The following is a 22,446-nucleotide window of genomic DNA, read 5'->3' as shown; positions in this document are numbered from 1 at the left end:
TGAGTTTATTCCTATTTAATGAATTGCTTTTTCACTAGGTGATAGATGCACATGATTCAAAGTGAAAATGTGATACAAAGGTACACAATGAGATAGCTTTTTTGGAATGCATGCCCACTATTACCCCCTCTGCCATCCCCCCAAAAAAGGTAAATCACTCTGAGTGGATTTCTTACCCATGTGTTCCTGTATGCAAATATAAAACCAAATTCAAAAATACATTCTTATTCTCCTCCCTTTTTAATATAAAAGGTGTAATACTACCTACAGGATTTTACGGCTTTTTTTTCCTTTTATTTGACATATTCTGGAGAGTTTTCCATGGTAGTACCTATGAACATATTTATACACACAAACACAGAGCTGCATAATATTCCAATGTGTGCATGTCCTTTATTCCAACTTGCATATACTGCCCATTTTACTGATCTTCCAGTGGGGCTCAGCTGTCTACAGTGTAGGGACCAAGCAGAAGCCCGTGGTGTGGCAGTTAGAGCCCCTGAGACCCAGAGACACCCTGGCTGATGAGAGAGCATTTGGTGTGAGGTTGGGCTTTCTGGACATGAGTGTCCACCATAGGATATTCTGGTTTAAAGCCCTGTGAGTCAGAGTGCCTGGTGGCGTCAAAAAGATCATTTACACAAGAAACAAGTAATGAGATATGAATTTATTGCATAAATCACCATAAGTAGTTATCTTTTTTCAATATCAAGAGGTGAAATATCACTTAAGAAATAATCCTAAAAAAAAAAGAAAGAAAGAATCCTGATGAGGTAATAAAAATTCACCAAGGTGCATATGACTTCATCTCCCCTTTTTGTCTTGACCATTGTTTGGAGTTAACTTCTCCATTGACTTTGAGATCATTAATCCTGTATTTTCAATGACACTATTGGAGTGGCTAAAATAAATTAGTATAGTGAACTATATCTCTAGTCTCTTCAATGGATCTTTAACAAATATATTTCTAAAAGTCTCCCTTTATGTGTAATATAAATCATTGATTATAAAAATCAAATGGCTATTTCCATGGAGAACTGACCTTTTAAAGACAATACAAGGTGTCTCCTTTTAGAATTACAAATTTATGCTTTACAACTGCAGATATTTAGTATATTAACTTTTTAGAAAGCAGGACACATCTGTAGACTATTCCTGCCCTAAATGTTTGCTATCTATAACAAGGTAAAATCTCTATGTGGAATATGCTTAATTGTCTTTTCTAAAACTCTGAGTTTTTTTTTTTTATTCCACTGCACACCTTTCAGTAACCTGACATCTCTTTCATCTCATTAAACTGGCTTCAACTGGGAATACTTCATCAAATCCAGAAGAAATTTGACCCCTACCAAAATCCAGATCTGAAAACATTTAACCTTAAGCTGTGCCTCAAAAAAAATGCTAATATTTAACAAAGCCTTGATATAAGGTGTTGTTTGAGTCAATGTTTGAGAAATTGAATGACAGCACGATGTGTGAAAGCTTAGTGGGGGAAAGTGAATTTGACTAAATGTAACTAAATGTATTTTCTTGATTTATTTTGCTGCAGTTCATAGGCAAACCTTGCAATATTACAGTAATTTTCTTGGCCTTGATTTTTGAGCTGTTCTAATTTAGCTGTCAATATGAATAACAGAATTCACTTTCATTGGTCATGCTTGAAAGAGGAATTCCAAAAATAAAACACCGTAATTGCCTACTACAAAAATATTCCTATAGCCTTTCCATCGGATGTGAATTTGATAGGGTTCCTTTCTGTCCGGATTTTCTCTGATGTTTCCACATTTTCTCTGATGTTCAGGCAGATGCAGACAAATTTTTCAGTCTGACAGCCCCTCTGACTTAGATTTTCTATTTCCCTTGTGTTTGTGCCAATTAAGCCAAGCCTCAGGCTGTGCTTATGACATATTTTCGGAAATTCATTGTGTAAGAGAGGTTGACGGTTTCCTGCACTGTTTTTCCTTGGTCTTCTTTCTTCATTTCTCTAGAATCCTACCCTTTCTCTTCTTTGAAGTCTGTGTGTTTGACATTCTTTGAAAAGATGTTTCATACATTTGGGTTATTGTAATGGGTAATTACATCAAAGAAGAAGGCTCCAAATCACAGACATGGAATGACTAGTTCTAGAAGCATTTCCTAAAGCACATGCCATTCCTTTTCAACAGATATTTCTCTGCCATTTATTTTGTGCAAAAGTTCATATTTGGGGTCTTATGTTGTTTCTTTTCTCATAAACTTTAAAATAAAAATTTCAACTTGAGTAATAATTTATAGAAACAGAATCTAACACACTTTCAACGATAAGCTAGCACTATGAAGTTGAATTTTCCTACAATGTTTGGTACAAGCCGTGTGAATATTTACATTGTTAGGATTGTGTACATACCCTTTTATATTCTGCTTTTCTTTTTTGTAATGTGATTTTCATGTACACGTCTCTGAATTTTTCAGTTTTGGGATAGAAAATTTTAATCTTTTGGCCACAACTTTGATATATCTCCTCCAAAGTGAATTGTGTCAAAGACTACAAACCACCTTATAGTTTCTTAGAGTGCTTTTGCTACAAGTAAGAGAAAATTATTTCTCAATTGGCTTAAACAATAAAGAAGTGATATAATTGCCCATAATAACTCCTGTGGTGGGGCTGCTCTGGAGTTAATTTCACTACATGGTGACATCCTCGAGGGCACAACCCGCTTCCATGTTTCTGTTCTGCCAGCCTGAGGGGGTCATCTGTGTCACTGAGCTGCTGTTCTCATGGTCACAAAATGGCTGCCACATTCCAGGCATCACCAGCCCCCAGAGATCTGGCAATGTTCAGTAGAAGAAGAGAGGGATATTTCTTCATCCACGTCACTTTTAAAGAGCAAGGGAAATCTTTCCTAAAGGGCCGTATCTGGCTTCTCTTGCATCGTTCATTCAATGTTTCATTGGTCAGTGCCTTTCCTATACCAGTTATGGCAAGGAGCATAGGATTCCTATGATTAATTTAGTGAAATACAGGGCCACATGAAGGAGAGCAGCTTACCTGGAATGGATGGTTTCTGTTCTACAGAGGAAGGATAGTTTCTGCTATACTTCCCTTCCATGTATTCTAGATTATTCTCTCAAGAGACAAAATCCCTTTACAGTACCAACCTGCAACATCTAAGTGTGTTTGTTCTCTGACAAAGCTGTCTCTATCTTTATTGCTTATCATTATAAATTTGAAAGTTCGTTATATATAATGAAAGTATTATTTTAATGTGTGTTTCTTTAATGATAACCAAGGTATATGCAGTCCATTTAGGATGAGTTAGTCTGTTTGCAGTTTCTTTAGAGTTTCACTAAAATTTGAAAACCCCTATCTAATCGACTTTGTAGAGTAGTTGTGCAAAGGCGTTTACCACCACTCACTATCCCTGTACAATTTTTGAGTCAGAGATCATACCTACTAAGTAAGCCTATATTGTAAAGTCTTCCTTATAAGATGTCAACATTTATAAATAGGAAAAAGCAAGCAAGCAAAAGGGTAAAGGACTGTGTTGGGAGGTATTCACTGCCAAAGCATTCCAGGTACTTGGAGATTGAAGGGCAGGCAAATTGCAGCTGGAGCAAGAAGGTTGCCCCTTTGGCAAATGGTGAGTGGCCGTCTCCTAATGGTCTCTCCCTCCCTCCTATCCTAGCATCAAGTCTGCCATTTTATCATCCTGCCCCATAGCGACTAGAAAGGCAAGCAGCTGGGTCCATCCTCCTGTAGCTTGTCATAAATCTTCTCCAAACCTAGAGGCTGTTCCAGCCACTTTCTCACTCTCCTCTCTGGATGCCTAACTGCTACTCAGAAGGCCCCCCTCCCTTGTGGTCAAGTGGGCAGGCAAGTCCTCTTTCAAGCTGTAACCCCCTTATTGTGCTCCCCGGTTCCATTTGCCTCGAATACTCACATTCTTCTGGAGGACCCTAGCTAAAATGACAACAGCAAAAAGCTTTTTCTCTAATATTTACCACTCCAGATAGGTTGTTTTAAATGTATTATTCTGGGGACACCCGGGTGGCTCAGTCAGTTAAACATCTGCCTTCTGCTCAGGTCATGATCCCGGGGTCCTGGGACTGAGCCCCACATCAGGCTCCTTGCTTAGCGGGGAGCCTGCTTCTCCCTCTCCCTCTGCCTGCCGCTCCCCCTGCTTGTGCTCTCTCTCTCTCTCTCTCTCTGACAGATAAATAAAATCTTGAAAAAAAATAAATATGTATTCTGTTAAGAGACCCTTAGTGGGGGTGCTTACTTCTGTTGGGGTTAACAAGAGTGAAGAGATCCAGAGCTCTGTCATGCCCCAGTCTTAGTTGGCTGTCTGGACGTCCACCCAGAGAAACTCTGCAAGCTGCTACCATCGTCATTCAAACCTGGTCCACCCTCTCTCGTCCCATCTAAGTCATGAGTTGCTGTGGGTGGCTGCTTCCTTCACCATTGGCCACATGGGGACATAGATCATCCCTTGGTCTGTCTCCAGAGACCCCCATCCTAATCTATATGCTGAACTGCCACGTCAGTTAGGAATTGTCTCTCTGACAAATGCATTTTTTTCCCTCTCAATTCTTCTTATTCCCGCATGGAAAGAATTTAGGGGAAAAACAAACTCCTTGGGTTCACCCTTGCTTAATCCATTGTTTCCTTATGGTTTGGCTAATAGAAGTCCTAGTGAAGAATAGAAGTCCTGCCCTTTAGCGTGTGGGCACAAGTGGGTACACAGTGCACGCACATGTTTCCATGTGGTGTTGTCAAAGCACTTTCCATAAGGGACCTCAAACTGACCCCCGTCTAAAGATGAGCCCCAGGGTAGAATCTAGAACCACCCCTTCAGATTCTTAATCCAAGCTCCAAGAGCTACCTTTGAAGTGGCCCCCAAATTCAATGCTCCATTAAACCAAAGTGAAGATCCCTGGCTAAATAGGACAAAGGCAGCTTCTCTGTACCCCAGTAGGCATCAGACCAAAGCTACAAGTCATTCGAATGTGGGGGTGTACGTCGCAGTCAGTGACATTGCCAGAAACTGGCGCATTTGTCAGAACACCTTGCCTTTTGTTCGTTGTGAGATCAGCGTGTGCCCAGAATCCTGTGAGTCTGTGGTAATATTTTTATTCTTGGAGAAAAAATAAGAAGACGATGTTGAAAGACTTTCTCTTTGTTTTCCAAATTTCCCCTCAGCATTGAGTAATTTGTTTTCCACTAATGTAGGACTTTATCTTTGGTTAACGGGGACTTCCTCTGAGTTAAGGCCCAGGGATATGGGTTCCCTGAGAATAGTTCCCCTTTCCCTCTGTTCCTGCCTGTGTGGGGGGGTGGCGGGGGGGCCTGGAAGCACAGCTTGGGGTGGGACCAGCTTGGAGAGAAACATTCCTGCATCCCCAGTTGGGAAAGGAGCCAGGATATATTTTTTTTAATGTTGCCTTTTGACAACCTCTCTCCACGTCTCACGGTTTTGCTTCTTTCTTCAACAGCTTCTCATCATGTCTTAACCACCACCATATTTCTTTAAGACGATGATGAAAAAGTGTCACTTAGGAGGATTCTCAGTGGTAACAAGTGCCTCCCTGAATGCTTGGTTGCAGTTTATCCCAAAGCCTTGTTAACTCACATCTCAAAGAGGAAGGTACTAAGGATGTTTTGAATAATGGAGCTGTGGTGGCTGCTAAAGAAATAGGGAAAGGCTCCATGGCTGCCATAACCAGACTTTGGGAGGCACCAGGATATGAATTGTCCAGGAGCATAAACAAAGAGACCTTTGCCTGGGACATAATTGCAGCCTGGAATCTTTAAAGGCTGTTCCCTCAAGGCAGAAATAAGAGTGTGTTTGACTCCAGAAGGCTCAGCCTTCTGGAGCAGTAGTTGCGCTGAGTTAAGTTTTAGCTCAGTATCAAGGAGTACATTCCAACATGGAACTTGCTAAAAATGGAATGGGCTGTGTATTAGTTTCCCAGGGCTGCCGTAACAAAGTACCACAAACTGGGTGGCTTAAAACAACCATTTTTTTCCTGGGTTGAAATGTATTCTCTCACGGTTTTGGAAGCCAGAAGTCCCAAATCAAGGTGTTATCAGGGCTATAGTCTCTCTGAAGTCTCTAGGGACAGATCCTTCCTGGCCTCTCCCAGCTTCTGGCAACATACCTCTCATCTCTGCCTCTGTCTTCATGTGGCCTTCTCTTCTTCTTCTTCTTCTTCTTCTTCTTCTTCTTCTTCTTCTTCTTCTTCTTCTTCTTCTTCTTCTTCTTCTTCTTCTTTTAAGATTTTATTTATTTGACAGAGAGAAAGAGAGAGCGCACAAGCAGGGGGAGAGGGAGAAGGAGAAGCAGACTCCCTGCTAAGCAGGGAGCCCTATGCAGGGCTCAATCCCAGGACCCTGGGATTAGGGCCTGAGCCGAAGGCAGATGCTTAATCAACTGAGCCACCCAGGCGCCCCTTGTAAGGGCCCCTTCTCTTCTTGTAAGGACACCAGCCATACTGGATTAGGGTCTACACTCACAACCTTATCCTACCTTGGTTATATCTGCAAAGGCCCTATTTCATATATAAGGTCATATTCTGAGGTGTCAGGGGTTAGGACTTCAACATATCTTTCTGGAGAATACAATTCCCGCTACCTCTATGGGAGTGATTTCCTTATCCCCTGAAGTGTGCAAATAGAGTCAAAGTGAGTTGTTTTTCAAGATGCCTAAAGAGATGCAAGCATTAAGTAGAGAACAGGACCAGGTGTCTTCTAGGATCTCGTCCAACAATGGCATTTGCTAATTTTATGAGTCCTGTTGTGAAGGACTCTACAGAATTCTGGGGCCACACTTGGTCTAGTCTTGGTGAAATGTCATAGGCATAGAAACACAGTCCAGCTTCTAAAAATCACTAGAAGGAATTCCCATCCTTACTTTTAATTCTTGACAAGCCTCAATAGAACTTCCTTTTTCTGTCCCCTGCAGCTGCTCCTCTTGGGGTCCCTCTGTTCTAGTCAGTACTCTTTGGAATGACAGAATTCTAATTCAAAGTAGTGTTCAAAAAAAGATCCAATTTTCTCACAAAATTGTAAAGTCTGGGAGTTTTTATTTTGTCTTGAATTCCATTTCCCAGCTTTGTCTTCCTCTCTGCTCGCTTTGTTCTTAGAAAAGCTTTTCCCATATGGTGTCTACCAGTACCCCCAGCCTTAAATATTAACATTTTAGCAAAGTCATTGGGAAAGTTCTCCTTTTCCAGCATTCTAAGGCAAGTCCCAGGGCTCGCTCTCATTGGTTCAACTTTGCCAACTTGCAGTTGTCATATACTCATCCTAAACTCATCATTGGGATTCTGCTTACCTTTTGAGGAGAGAAGGTGAAGAATGGAGATAGCCCTATCTAAATCACACAGACTAGGAGTGGAGGACAATATCCCCAAAGGGAAACTGAGGTACTGTTAACATATTAAATGGGAATCACTGTTGGATAGGACAAAGCAATGACTGTCCATTATGAATCTTTGATTCCTTGCTTCAAACCACTGTTGTCTTTTGATAGGTATGTGGGGAGTTAGATAGAGATAGGTAGGTAGGTGGATAGATGAATGGATAGGTACATAAATAGATTCCTATTTCTTTCTATCTATCCATCCATCCATTCATCTATCCATCTATCTAATTATCTATCTAAAATCTAGGCAGCTGAGCATATGCTTTTGTTTTTTTCTTGCATATTCCTCTTGCCTTTCCAGCTTGTCTCTTCCTATTTATTTCCCAAAGTCTGAATTGTAAATGCCTACCAGGCTGGGAAATACTGAGCTCTCCTTTAAGGGCAAGGAAGGAAGAAAAATGGAGCCAGCTAAAATCAGATTCCTTTGGAAGCTGAAGGGAGGGAGAATGGGGGGAACTCACATTAATAATTTTGTCCCCATCATCTATCAAATCACCAGAGTGATCTTTTGTCATTTTGAGTTGTGGGTGCTTTAAGAATTTGCATCTGTGTCCAGGAAAGAAGTAGATAAATTTGCACATGATGGTAAAAGAAGACTGGGATATAAATACTCTGATGCGAAGTTATGGATGCATCCCAAAAGTCTAGTCAAACAGTGTCTGCGTTTTAGCTTCCAGACTTCTGTAGTGGGTCAAGCCAAACTCCCAAATGGGTTTTTAAACTTGAGAAACATCAGGCTTGTTTGTTTCCGATCACACAAGCACTCTTCAATTGAAAACAACACTGGGTCATCAAACAATATAAAAATTAATTGATATCACTTATCCTTCTGCCTTCAACACATTTACCCTGTGATAGTTCAGACTCAAAAACTCTTTAAACAAACCAACCTCCCCACCTACAAACAGCCTGCTAAGAGCATTTAAAATCCCAGTCGAAGGCTGTGGCTCTGTCTCTGGAATCCATCTGGACCACCTCCTGTTTCTTTGTCCTACATCATTGGTCTTGCTCTTTCTCACTCTCTGACTCTGAGGGGAGGTTCTGGTCCCAAACCCTGCCATGACCAGCTTCTTGGGATTGCCCGTTGTCCCACATCCATCAGCTGCAAGTCAGAGGCTCTTCTGTTTTATGCTCTGACCCTATGGTTCCCAGGTGGATTCATTTGCTACGGCTGCTTAAATGATGGACATTTATTGTCCCATACTTCTAGAGGCCAGAAATCCAGGATCAAGCTGTCAGCAGGTTTGCTTTCTTCTAAGACTGCTCTCCTTGTCTTTCAGATGACCAGTTTTTCCATGTGTCCTTACATGGTCTTCCCTCAGTATGCAGTGCCCCTATGTGTCCAAATATCCTCTTCTTGTTAAGACACCAGTCCAACTCTATTGAGGCTCACTGTAAAGGCCTCATTTTAACTTAATCACCTCTTTAAAGACCCTGTCTCCAAATACAATCACATTCTGAGGGTATAAGGATTAGAGCTTCAATATAATGGAGGGAGGGCACATAATTAGCTCATAAAACCAGGCGAGTTGACTTCCTACTACAGACCCCCAAATCTGCTAAAAATTGGGAGTCAGACATTCCCATGTGGCTAAAGTAATTTCTATTAAGACTAAGTAAGAACTATGATCATTTGGGGACAAAGAAGGGACCAAATCATCACCACTATTTCTGGGAAAAACTAAGTTAGCTGAACAATCCAATAGACGGGCTAATTATGATCGCAGCCCCCAAAAGACTCTAGAACCTTCTATTTAGATCTGGATATATGTTATCTCTCCTGGCAGCACTTTTCTTAGCTGCAATTTCTGTTACTGCATATTCCTGGAAGTTGTTGATTTAAAAGTCAAGCCACTATGGTATCAAAGAATAAAGATAATGATAATGACTAACTTTTATCAAGTACTTGCTATGTTCTGGGCACTGAGTTGTGGAGTTACATGTATTATCTCATTTAATCCACACCAAATCCCATTACTGTTGTGATTTTACAGGTAAGGAAAACTATGGCTTTGAGTGGAGAAGTAACTTGCTGTGGTCCTGTGGTTCTCCTGCCAGTTCCCACAGTGAGCTCCTAACCAGCTGTGGCCAAGTCTATTTTTTAAATTGATGGTTTAAAATCAATCTACTTTGGGGCACCTGGGTGGCTCAGTCAGTTGAGGTTCCAACTCCTGATTTCAGCTCAGGTCATGATCTCAAGGTTGTGAGATCAAGGCCCCTGTCAGGCTCCATGCTGAGTATAGTGCCTGCTTAAGATTCTCTTCTCTCCCTCTCCCTCTGCCCCTTACCTGTTCTCTCTCTCTCTCCTTTTCTCTCTCTCAAAAATAAGTAAATAAATTCAATCTGCTTTTAAAAACTCTTCAAAAAGGAATTTGTGAGGCTCCTCCTGAAGGACACTGAGGGAATTAAACGATATTGGGATTGTAAACTCAGATGCCATCAGGGACCAGACCCTTAGCATTAGTGAGTGATATCAACCAAGAAATAAAACGAGAATGTGGTGGAACTCTTGACAGTTGCCTCCACGTAGAGCTATAGATATTGGGCCTGGTTTTGCCAGTCTTCTAACTTTTTTCAAGAAAAGCTAGATGTTTGGATGTTCATGTACATTCTCATGAATTTAAATATTGACAACTAAGTAGTGGCGCCTGGCTGGCTCAGTCAGTAGAGCATATGACTCTTGATCTCGGGGTTGTAAGCTTGAGTCCCATGTTGGGTGTAGAAATTACTTAAAAATAAAATCTTTAAAATGAATGAATGAATAAAGGTAACTAAGTCCTTTAAAACAACAAGAGTGTTAGTGTACCTGACTGGCTTAGTGGAAAGAGCATGAGACTCTTAATCTTGGGGTTGTGAGTTTGAGCCACACAGTGAGGGTAGAGATTACTTAAATAAACAAAACTTAAAAAAAAAATTAAAACAACAACAGTGCCTTGCAGATCAAACAAAGCATGCCTACAAGCCTGAAGGGTCACCGTTCCTAACTTCTGGGCTGATGAGCACCCTAAGAACCTTTCTGAACTTTTCAGGGGACTCTTTTATAAACATTCTCTCCTATGCACTTCTACTTGATTTAAGTGGGTTTTTCGAATGGCTGGATGAACTCTTACAGGTCATCTGATACCACCACAGCCCCCCAAGGGGAGGAGAGGAAGCTCTGCTGGCAGGACGCCCAGAACTCAGGGCGGAAATGTAACATCCTGGCTGCCTGGCCAGGGAAGGCCCCATTCAGTGAGGAAAGGAGTGGTGCTGGGGATCAGATTGCCCAAAGAGAAAACCTCCTTCTCCCATATGGCCAGCTCCCTGGGCTAGACTCAGATCAGGTCTTTCCATTTGGGTCTCTCCAGCCCAAGCACAGGGCCTGGCAAACAGCCGAAATGCAAGGAATGAGGTTGGGGTGGGGAGTGAAAAATAACAATGGTGATGATATGGAAGACAGATCTGAGTTGGGGGGACCTCAGAGGGCCTGCACTGGTGCACATGCAGTGGGGCTAGAGACGAGGGATCTGGTGGGAAAGGCATAGCAGAGACCAGATTCTTCATGTCTCCAAGAGCCATGCTCCAGTGGGCCATCAGTCCAATGGTACTCTTTTCACAGCCAAGAGAGAGAAGTCACAGCACACCAGTTGGATGGTTGACCCTCCAAAGAGCCCAAAGACCTTGAATATGCCCCAGCCATCACTGGCTGTTTTAATTATTAATATACATCTCTGCATGGAAACTAAATCCAAGAAGGTGGCTTGGGTTTTTATTTAATTTTATATCACATTATTTAGGGACTAAAATTCAAATGATCTTTCTGGCCTAGTAAAATCAGGATGGCAGAAGTAATAATGAAGATGTTATAAAGAATATAACAGAATCTTTTATTGAACTTGGGGAGAAGCCCCTCTGAATGGTAACATCTGCAGATTAATTTGGGAGTAAACCAGATTTTAAGCTGTTAGTTCTCTAACCTTTGAGTAGGGAACCTGTTTGTGAGCAGTCCCTTGAGTTGGTTGCAAGTAGCATGGTTGCCTAAAAAGACTTTAATTTCTGAGTACCGGTTTAGGCCAGCCAAAACAATCATTTTTAAAAAATTGGTTTGGGCCTCAGAGTCTCATAAAATTCATTTTAAACACTGTACCATGATCCTTTTTTGCTCTCATTTTCATGTAGTTGGAGTTTGCCATCCCCCTCACATTATGAGGGATGCTTAAAATGCACCTTTGAGAGTAGAGCAGGAGATGAAACACCCAGTTTCTCAACACACTCTCGGATGCCGTGAGAGAAAAAGGCTCTTTTCTCCTTAAAGAGAGGTCCAAGACTCCTCAGTGTACAGTGATGGCTGAAAAACTTTGCAGCTTCATGCCCAGACATGCACGTGTGTACTTGCACACATGGGTTTGTGCACGGGTTATACATGAGTGCATATGTGGGTCTGCATGTGTGTGTATGCATATGAGAATATGCATGTGGCAGGCATGTACATGTGTGTGCATACCTTCTTGGTCTCAAGAGAGGTGTTCCTTCTTGCCTTTCTCACCAAGGGCATCTTGGTTAGTGTAGATGTTTAGTAATAGCATACTGGAGCATGAGCACTGAACTTGGAGAGCCTTCTCCAAATCCCAGGTCTGCTTCTTTGGGTTCTTGGGCAAATTATTTACCTCTCCAAGACTCCTTTTTGCATTTTGGAAAATGAGGATAAAAATAGTGCCTCCTTCACTTGGAGCTTTTGACTGTTAGTGAGATAATATATGTTAAATGTACCACAATGAAGAGTGCATAATAAGCACTCAAGAGCTGATAACTTCTGGGCGCCTGGGTGGCTCAGTTGGTTAAGCAACTGCCTTCGGCTCAGGTCATGATCCTGGAGTCCCGGGATCGAGTCCCACGTTGGGCTCCCTGCTCAGCAGGGAGTCTGCTTCTCCCTCTGACCCTCTTCCCTCTCGTGCTCTCTGTCTCTCATTCTCTCTCTCTCAAATAAATAAATAAAATCTTTAAAAAAAAAGAGCTGATAACTTCTGTTATTGTTGTTATTCCTTCTTACCCCGTGCTTGCAGGGAGAGAGTCAGGTGGAATCAGCAAACTATTTTCCGGCTTCAGGCACTCTTAAGTCTTCATCTCTTCTCCTATGCATGATTGCCTCTTCAATCACCCAAAGTTTTTCCCAGGGTTTCTTTGTGGGCTGTCAAAACCCAAGGTGACACTCAGAGGTGCTAGGTGCTTTTCATTGTCTTAATCCTCTTCCATTTTTCAAAAGTTCTGCTGCTCAGGTCACCCTCTGCAGAATTAGATTGTGTGGGATCCCACAGGACTGAGCCTGAAGCTCTTCCTGCATGAAAGGAGAACTGCCCATCCTAGCTGCCCCAGAGAGGCTCTGTAAACCCTTAGCAAACGTTTGCTGAATTGCACGGGATTGGGTTTGGTGCCTGGCTGTATATTTTTCTCAGGGCCCCACCATAAAAACTTTACTTGATGTGTGTATTGTGCGCTTGAACTGGAACCTCAGCGAAGACAATTTCCCTTCTGTGAATCTTGCTTTTTTTCGGTATGTCCTCAAGTTTTCTGTTCTCCTATCTCTGAAAATGAAAGAAATACTAATATTTTGGGTGGTAATAAGGTGTGCTGGTTAAGAAAATAGCCTCTGAGGTCAGAGCGCTTGGTTTAAGTATTGGTTCCGTCACTTAATAGTTCAGTTTTAAGTCTTTTGAGCCTCATCTGTAAAGTGGGGATAGTATTGTACCTATCTCATGTACCTGTATTCTTTGAGATTGAATGCGATGTTATACATAAAGATAAAGCCTTTGACCCACAGTACATCTTCAGGACAGTTTAGCTGTCATGACTGGTTTTATTGTGTCCATGTTGGAGGGATAACGGGGTCAAGAAGCCATGGAGGGCACACTTGACAAGACACTGAGGTTTTTCTTTGTGCATCTTTGAGCAACCTGAACACCGACCCCTGAGAAGCACCCAGAGAGGTGTCCCTTCTCCAGGAATGTACGGGTGGGGAAAGGAGTTCACTGACCTCTGGGTGAGTTTGAGGAAAATAACTTGTCATCCAAGAGGTGGGCCTTTTCTTTCCCAATGGGCTCTCCTCAGGGAGAGGAACCAAGAGAGGGGAAATTGCCCTTGCCACCATTGCTCCTGGAGGCCCCAGGGCCTGGCCCTTCCATCTGTCCCATGAAAGAGAAAGCTGGGGCTCAGGCTCAAGGTTGAGCTTCCACCTGGAGCAGGCTGGGCTGGGCTGGGGTGGGGCCACATCCTGCCTTGCTCCTCCAGCCCCTGGCAGGGCTTTCCCTCTAGAGGAAGCAGGCCCCATCAGCTTATCCTTGGGTGGGGTTTCCCAAAGCCAAGTGTTTAAAGGCAAATCATTGTTCTGAAATTCTGCTAAGTTTTAATGACCACCCTTCTGAGAACTCCTTCAAGAACCAAGTGAGATTTTTAAAACCCAAGGATAACCAAAGACAATTACAAGAAGAGAAATATCTGAGTGAGTTCTCCATCCCAAGACACTCTGTGCAGAGACTTGGGTGAAGAAGAGAGAGGTGGGACCCAGACCCTAGCCCTTTTCTTTTCACTGTGATCAGGCAAAATGCTTTCACAGTGGGCTGATCTTTTGTCTGTAAAATGGGGTTGACCCAATTTGGGCCCCAGGAAGAACCCTTGTCTAGGAAATCAGGCAATCTTGTCTTTTCTCATCCCAGCTCAGCAGCGACTTTTGGGGAGACCCTGGCCACTCTTTTCTGTCTGAGGTCTCAGTTCTCCCTGGAAAACATGGAAGGCTGGACTGTAGACTTCCTCGAAGTTCCAGGATTATGTGTGGGTCAGTAGTCTGGTGAGGGCTGAGGCACAGGTGTGATGAGAATAGCCAGGATGGATAGGAAGATTGGCTGCCTCTGAGCAGGCTCCATCCACCAAAGTCCCCACAAATAAAAGGGACAGTCTCCTAGCAGTCGGGGACTCTAGTGTGTCCTCTGTTCTCTCCTTAAAGCCAGGTGATGTAGGTCATCGTCTGGGCTCTATTTTCCCCAATCTGTTTGTGGCTCAGCGATTCTTAAGACATTCCGGCTGTCCAATCAGCATGACCTTGGGTAGTGGTAAGGAAGGTGCCTAGGAAAAGAGGGAACCTCCCTTACCACATAGAGGCTGAGGACATTGTAGAGGAGCTTTCTATCCTGTTGAGAAAGCTGCTCAGTCAGCTTCAGGCCCCTTCCAACTCCAATTCAATTTGGGGAACATTTAATGAGCTCCCGTTACATGCCGGCCCTCACTGGGCTGATTGAGGGTAAGGTGAGCCTGGGTGTGGCTGGTGAATGGAGAGCCCTATCTTCAAAGTACTCAGAGATCTTAGGGAGCCTGGCTGGCTCAGTCAGTGGAGTGGGCAACTCTTGATCTTGGGGTTGTAAGTTCAAGCCCTACATTGGGTATAGAGATCACTTCAAAGTGCTCAGAGTCCTACCACCCAGATGTTTTATGTCTGGTGACTACACCTCCACATGCTCCCTATCTCTGGGTTTGTCGGCAAGTGACTAGGGCTACCAGGCCTTGCCTGGCTTGGGAAGACAGGACCAATGACAGTTTGTTTGTTTCTTTAGCATCTAGAGTGAATTAGCCCAGCAGTGGTGCTGTTTCTAATGCCCTCCACACCCTATCTTTCAGCGTCCTTCGTCCTCCTTGAAGCACTCTCTACTCTCACCCCATGCCCCGCTCTGATCCCTCTAACCTGGCTGCCCAAAACTCACACTTCTCATTTAACCAATACCTGGGGAGGCTAACTGGGTATCAGGCCAGGTCCCTGCCCACAAGTGCTTACAAGCTCATTGATAAGGGCCCTCTCAGGCATCATTGATGAGCCAGTGCTATCAGCCAGACACACTTAAGGGCTTTCCCTGCTCAGACCCCAGTGAGTGCCCCAAAAAGTGGTACTAATGATCAGGGCTGTGAGCTCACAGTGGAGGGAGGAGGTGGTGATGTCACTCTGGACACCTCACCAAGGAGCTGGTACTAGAAAGCAAGGCTGAGTATTGGCATCACCTGTGTATTCTACTTCTATGAATTTGAGTGTATATTTCTAGCTAAAATAATGAGAGAAAAATAGACATTTAAAAAATATCAGGGATTCTGCTGACATTCCAATCTATGTGCCTGTCCGTCAGACCTTCTATTTGCTTGTCTGAAAGCCATCAACCTGTCCCCTTCTTTCTTGCTGGCCAAGATCATGTTTTGTTCCTTTGTTCATCCTCCAAGTGGCTGTGTGCTAACAGAATGCTGACCCAGAGGGTAAATTCTGATTAATTAGCCCCAAGCCAATTTTGAGAGTTCCATTCGCTTTTTCTACAACTGGTTTAGAGATGGACTAATGCTACGTGTTTGACCAGTGAGACTTTGGGTGTGTGGGAAGGGTGCTTTTGTGGAAGTGTATTTACTCCTCCCTTTTCCTGCCTCTGGATGTTTTCATGACACATGGAACTGCTGTGTTCATCTTGGGACCATGGCAGAAAATCAAGAGAATGGCAGAGAGGTCAAACTGGGACCAAGAGGCTGAGCCCATGGAGCCATTGAATTCACCAACCACCTCTGGTACCACACTACCTTGGGACTTCTTGTTCCATGAGTCACTCAATCCTCTCTTGTTTAGTCATCTATTAAGTTGGCTTTCTGTTACCTGCAGTCAAAAGCACTCTGAATGGTACACCCCAGCGTGAGGATGACAAAGCAGTTGTTAATCTGCTGTCCCACAGCTGGTCTCTCCTTCTGTCTCTCATTCTGAGCATCTCCAAACCCCAAGAAATTCTACAGTTTCTGGATCTGTATTTTTTGTACAACATGATCCTTCGTACAAGCCAACAGCATCATCTGGTACTTAATAAAGGAAATGGACTCTTCCAAAGCTAGAACAAAATGTGCCTCTGTTGGGTTTTCTGAAGTATGGTGCTATTTTGGGCTGTATGAGAGATTTAAGGAATTTTCAAGAGCAGTTGTGACTGTGCAGGATGAGGCCTTTTGTCTTTAGGACATAAATCCTTCATGAGATGCAACTAACCTATGCAATAAGCACTTGGCATAATGGAAACAGGGTGGCTCCAAAAAAGTAGAAAGTATGGATCATTATAACTGGTTGTGGAGACAAAATTTAAATGGCAGGATTGATTTAGGGAATAGAACACAGATTTACCTAAAGAACTCTCTAGGATGGGAAGTAGAGGTTGATGGGAAAGGCAAGTCTGGAAGGACTCCTTCCTCTCCTTAGGCTGGGCTAGGTTCTGCTCCTATAATAAACAACTCCCAATTCCCATGTCTTAAAACAATAAAGGTTTAGTTTTCACTCATCCTACATGGCCACTGTGGGTTGGCTGTGTCTCTGCTTTGTGTTATCCTTACCGTGGGACTCAGGCTAATAGAATCACACTACCATTCACCGTGGTAGAGGAGAGGGTGCTCTGGAGTGTCCTGCATGATCCAGCCTAGAAGTGATGGATGCCTCTGCTGCCCACGCTCGTCAGCCAGAACTAGTCACAGGACCACCAATTCTAAGGAGGCCAGGAAGTGAAATTCTGTTATGTGTCCACCAGAGGAAGGAACTGGAAATATTTGGTGAGCAGCACTAATGACCCACTTTGTCCAACAATTTATCTAAAATCCGTGTGGACAAATGAGCTAGAGCAAAGGTCCACTGTCTTGCACATAAGGGTCCATATCGACTTGTCTTTTCTTTCTTAGTCTGCTTTTATCTAGCAACACACAGTGGTCTCAGGGGATCTCGGTATAGCTAGCACCCTCCTCTACAGTGCTACTCTCTTCCTCTAGGTCTCTGACCTTGTATTTTTACTTTTATTTATTTTTTAGTACTAACCAGAATCAGAAATAAGGAAATTACCCAGTATTCTCTGCAGTTCTATTGGTTGCTTCCCCAACAAGCCTTCTTAGCAGCTCATCCTCTTCTTTGTTCAGCCTAGTCCTGTCTCCTTTTGTTCAAACACAAAAGCCATGTTGTCTCCAGGTTACTATACTCAAGCCCTCATGGCTACCCTCCTACCAGACCAAATCCCTCACCTAGCAGATTCTCATGTGTGCCCTTGACTTCTCCAGCCAGGCCCAGAGCTCAGCCTCCTTCCTTCTACTTATACTGCCTTGTCAACTGCATGTGTGCTGTTCCCAACAGAAATCAAATAGAGGGGGGCGCCTGGGTGGCTCAGTTGGTTAAGCGACTGCCTTCGGCTCAGGTCATGATCCTGGAGTCCCGGGATCGAGCCCCACATCGGGCTCCCTGCTCAGCGGGGAGTCTGCTTCTCCCTCTGACCCTCTTCCCTCTCGTGCTCTCTATCTCTCATTCTCTCTCTCTCAAATAAATAAAATCTTTAAAAAAAGAAAGAAAGAAACAAAGAAATCAAATAGAGGGGCCATGCCAGTTAGTAGAGTGCATCTTGTGCATGGAGACCAGACATGTGGGTGCTAAGGAACTGGGAGCTCACGCTAACAGATTTCTTCATCTGACTTGCGGCTCAGTGAAGAGATATATAAAAAACAACAATTGGTTGGCTGATTTTACTTATTCCTGAAAGATTTTTGTACAACTGTCCTGATGGGGGACTTATAAGCATACCTCAGCTACAAGTAGACAGGTCTCAGTTTTTCCCACTGCTGGGAAGTGCAAACCTGTTCTCCTCTGGGAGAAAGATGTTATTTTAATCTAGGGATTATAGAAATAATATGTAATATGCTCTCTCTTCTCAAAGAAATTGTAAATAAGAGCTTGAGCAACGGAAAAGGGATACAAGAGAAAAAAAGTTATTTGGAAGTAGAGTGTGTAGAAATATAATATGTGAAGTAGTATAAATCAATCATTGTCAATTATCTAAATTCTTAGGTCAAATTCTTTAAATAGGTTATTTCCCTGAAATCAGAGGTGATTGTGCTTACATAACTGACTAATAATGAAATATATCAGTCTGGAATGTGTTGTCTTTTGCAATTACATATCTGACCTGTTAAATGTGTGTGCAATTGTTATAAATACTGACCTTAGTTGAGTGGAAATTCATCTCAGGAACTTGGACATGAAAGCAGATGTTGACAGTCATTAATAAAATCCTAGAGCAGAAGGATCTCCAACAAGCATTCCAAACTGTGGTGCAATGCACACTGGTGGTATGGAAATCACCATTGTGGAAATAGAAGTCGCATTTTTACAGGTATGAGCATCCTCTTATTAGAAGTATCAATCATCTTGCTTCTCCAAGTCCTCAGGATGAAAGGGTCTGCTGCCCTTTGGTGTGCAAATAAAATTGACCCATGGCTCTGTTGTGTATATTTGGGTCTAATACCCTGTCCCAGATTCTTATCATCATGTCCTCCTCAGATTCCAGCTTTGCAGGGAGCTCCTATTTGCACATGGCCTTTCTCTTCTCTCTACACTGATGTCTTCATTCTGTTTCCACCAAACACCACCAACACAAGACGATTGTGTAGAACAGATCTTCACTCAAGGTATAAGACTGAGGGGAGCATTACATCATGAGACAGCATGATAAAAAATTTAAAATCGACGTTTAAACATCATGGTTCTCAAGAGTCCTTTTTTATTGCCCTTGGAGATTTCTTACTGCCAGTTCTCATCCCAGCTTCTTTCAGGTTCTCTCCTTCTTCGAAACAGACCTCCCCCTTTTTCTCCTACTTCCATGATGTAGGACCCATCACATCCAAAACTCAGTTTTCTCCCTGGAAGGAATTTTGCCTCTAACTTTTAAGATAACATTTTCTTGTCCTCACAACTTATTATTAGGATTAATAGCATTTTAAATTAAAATGTTAGGTCTATTTTCTCTCATTCTTGCCATGAAATGATAGGTTATCTAATTTAAACTGTTTCCTTGGGGTACCTGGCTGGCTCAGTTGGTAGAGCATGCAACTCTTGATCTCAGTGTAGTGAGTTCAAGCCCCACGTTGGGTGTAGAGATTACTTTAGAAACAAACAAACAAACAAAAAGGTGTTTTCTTGATTGCAGGCTAAAATTTTGAGAATAAAATATTTATGTCTCATGTCTCTTTCTTAGGGCTATATATCCTTTAATAAAGATTGTATTGCTTATGAAAGGATTGTAGCAGAGAAAAGATTCTTCCCCACGTGGTATAATATATAGAGATACGGGGGCACCTGGCTGGCTCAGTCATTAGAACATGCAACTCCTGATCTCTTGAGAGTTCAAGTCCCATGCTGGGTGTAGAGCTTACTTAAAAAAAAAAAAAAAATATATATATATATATATATATATAAATATTTTCTATCTATCTATACATATCTATCTATCTATATATACAGAAAGAGAGAGATGGGAATGAATACTTGTAACTGAGATTTCTATGCAACAAAAGGAATTACACTTGCATAAAGATAAATGTGCTTTATCTAAAATGACTTTCATGTATAATTTTGCTTATAGATTGTATCTATTAGTTACTATTACAATAATGCTGCTTGACATATCATCCCCAAACTTAATAGCTTTTATTGTCATACATGTGCAGCTGGGCTAGGGGTTGGCTGATCAAGACTTGGCTTAGCTTCAAGGTGCTGATGGGGTTCAGGTCTGCTCCCCATGACTCTCAGTCCCTTGCAGGCCAACTGGAGCATGTCTTTCTCATGCTATAGCAGAAATGCAAGAGTCACACAAGCCCATTTCAAACCTTTGATTGCATTAGGTCCACTAACATCCCACTGGCCAGAGGAAACATCAGTGGGACAGGGAAGAAAATTTCTCCCACAGTGGGAAAGGAGGGGAATGAATATTTGCTGCATGATAATTCAAACTATTCCATAAAGTGAATATCATCTAATTGTCCATCATGTCCAACATCTGTGTCTCTCTGCCAGCCAGATCCAACAGTGTCTTAAACCAGGAGGAGCTGTTATTCTGTTGAATGCAAGATGTGTCAGGGAAATAATCCATTCATGTAGGAGCAAAGATTGCTCTCCCAGAAACATGCTTTTAAGAAAAAGCTGACAAACTCCTTGTAGCAATTTCTCTAGAGGAAACTGTAGGGCAGCTCACCAAACTGACCCAATTTCTACAACCTAGTGAGAGACAACTATTTGCACTTTGCAATAAATTGAGTGCATGGATTTTGAGTAATCCATTGTGTATATGTCCTGTAAAATGAGGCTCTCGGGGATCCAGAATATAAAATAATGTAATCGATGCTAAAATACTAAAGTTGAATTAATCTCATACTAGTTTTTTAAAAGTGTCATACAAAAATTGTTTCTGTTTCACCATCTGGTTTGTCCAGTTGGTCTTTACAGAAATGCTAGAGTATAACAGTCTTTCTTGTTCATGTCTCTGGTTTCTTGATTTAGAACAGAAGCTGGTAAAGTATCTTTAAAAAAAATTATTATATCATTTTTATTGCATTAATACAAATTGACACAAAAATCATTACAATACCATACACAGAAATATATGGAATACTATAATGAATATTTTATGTACCTACAACTTGCTAAAGAAATCATTCCCCACCACCACACAATTTGTTTAATGGTAACACTACTGAGCAAGTTACAGTGATAGCAAAATTATTACATTATGCATTATTGGTGGTTGTAAAAGTGGCATCATTGTTTTACAAAGCAATATGGGAACACATGCCATTAGCCTTAAAAATATGCATACTTTTTGCTTAGGAGTCCTTTTGAGGGATATTATTCATGAGAAGAAAAGCATTTAGACAAAGAGGTACTCCTTTTGAGCATTATCTATACTGGTGAGAAATTACAAATGACCTAAATATCAAACATTTTAGAAATAAGTAAGTAAGGGTATTCCAATTCAGTGGGTAATTACAGAATCAGTTAAATTGAAAATCTGAGTATTGCTTAGCAAAATCATTTTTTTATTGTGGTAAAATATACATAATATAAAATTTGCATTGTAACCATTTTTAAGTGCATGGTTCTGTGCATTAAATACATTCACAGTCTGGCGCCACCCTCATCGCTATGCATCTGGTCTAGTACATCTTATGGGCCAAATCTGGCCCAGTGCCTGTTTTTGTAAATAAAGTTTTATTGGAACTCAGCCACACCCATTTGTTAATATGTTGGCTGTTGACTATTTATGTGTTGTCTGTTTTGCTCTACAATGGCAGCTTGAGAAGTTGCAACAGAAATGGCATGACCACAAAGCCTAAAATATTTACTGTGTGGCACAGAAAATGTTTGCCAATCCTGACTTAACATAATAATAGATAATTAAAATTTTCAAAATTTGGACTATTCACACAGGTCCAGGATGAATATTGTCCTTGAGTTACCCTTAGACAAAATTATTTGTTAAGGAAATCAAAATGAAAGCAGATATTACGCAGCTAATTTTAACCTATTTAAGAAGACAATCTTTTTAATACTTTAGGCTATGAGCATTCATATCCCAGAAGGCAGTTATTATACCAATTATGAAATTTGTATCTACTGGTTAAAGTTGTCCCTTCAAAGCTTTACTCAGTGTTACTTTTTTAGCTTTTAAGAAGATGACTTTATCGGCAATAAATGTTGGGGCGCCTGGGTGGCTCAGTCAGTTAAGCGTCTGTTTTCGGCTCAGGTCATGATCCCAGGGTCCTGGGACTGAGTTCCACATCGGGCTCCCTGCTCAGCGGGGAGTCTACTTGTCCCTCTTCCTCTGCTGCTCCCCCTGCTTGTGCTCTCTCCCTCTCTCTCTGTTAAATAAATGAATAAATAAAATCTTTTTAAAAAAAAATATATATATATATACACTTGTCATTACTTCAGACTTTTCTCTAATATAGACCATTCCACCTCAATTCACACACATAGTTGCAGCTGACCTGGTGTAGTTAGGCAATATTGTGTTCATGGGCATTTCTGAACACCAAGGCCTGATCTCCTTTTTGGGGTGAAGAGAGCAAAACCTTGTATCTTGCAATATGTCTACTCTTGGAGATTATCTGGCAGCTGAAGAAAAAAAAAGAACACTAACATTTATCAAGACTTGGAGAGAAAACATATATACATTTTATTTATTTATTTTTTGTCTTTTTTTTT

General features: G+C 41.9%; 1 long non-coding RNA gene across 1 annotated transcript in view; it reads right to left on the bottom strand.

The window, feature by feature from the left end:
• The window catches only part of LOC141369932 (uncharacterized), a 67,576-nt gene that overhangs the window by 10,673 nt on the left and 34,457 nt on the right, over positions 1 to 22,446 (bottom strand). The window contains exon 2 of the long non-coding RNA XR_012373521.1: positions 18,410 to 18,816. This is a non-coding gene — a long non-coding RNA (uncharacterized lncRNA). The remainder of the gene's footprint in view (positions 1 to 18,409; positions 18,817 to 22,446) is intronic.

The sequence above is a fragment of the Callorhinus ursinus genome, unplaced genomic scaffold (genome assembly GCF_003265705.2).
Source record: "Callorhinus ursinus isolate GAN/ISIS: 27379988/994484 unplaced genomic scaffold, GSC_fseal_2.0 scaffold24, whole genome shotgun sequence".
Classification (NCBI taxonomy): Eukaryota; Metazoa; Chordata; class Mammalia; order Carnivora; family Otariidae; genus Callorhinus; species Callorhinus ursinus.
This window is presented reverse-complemented; position numbering and strand designations above follow the sequence as displayed.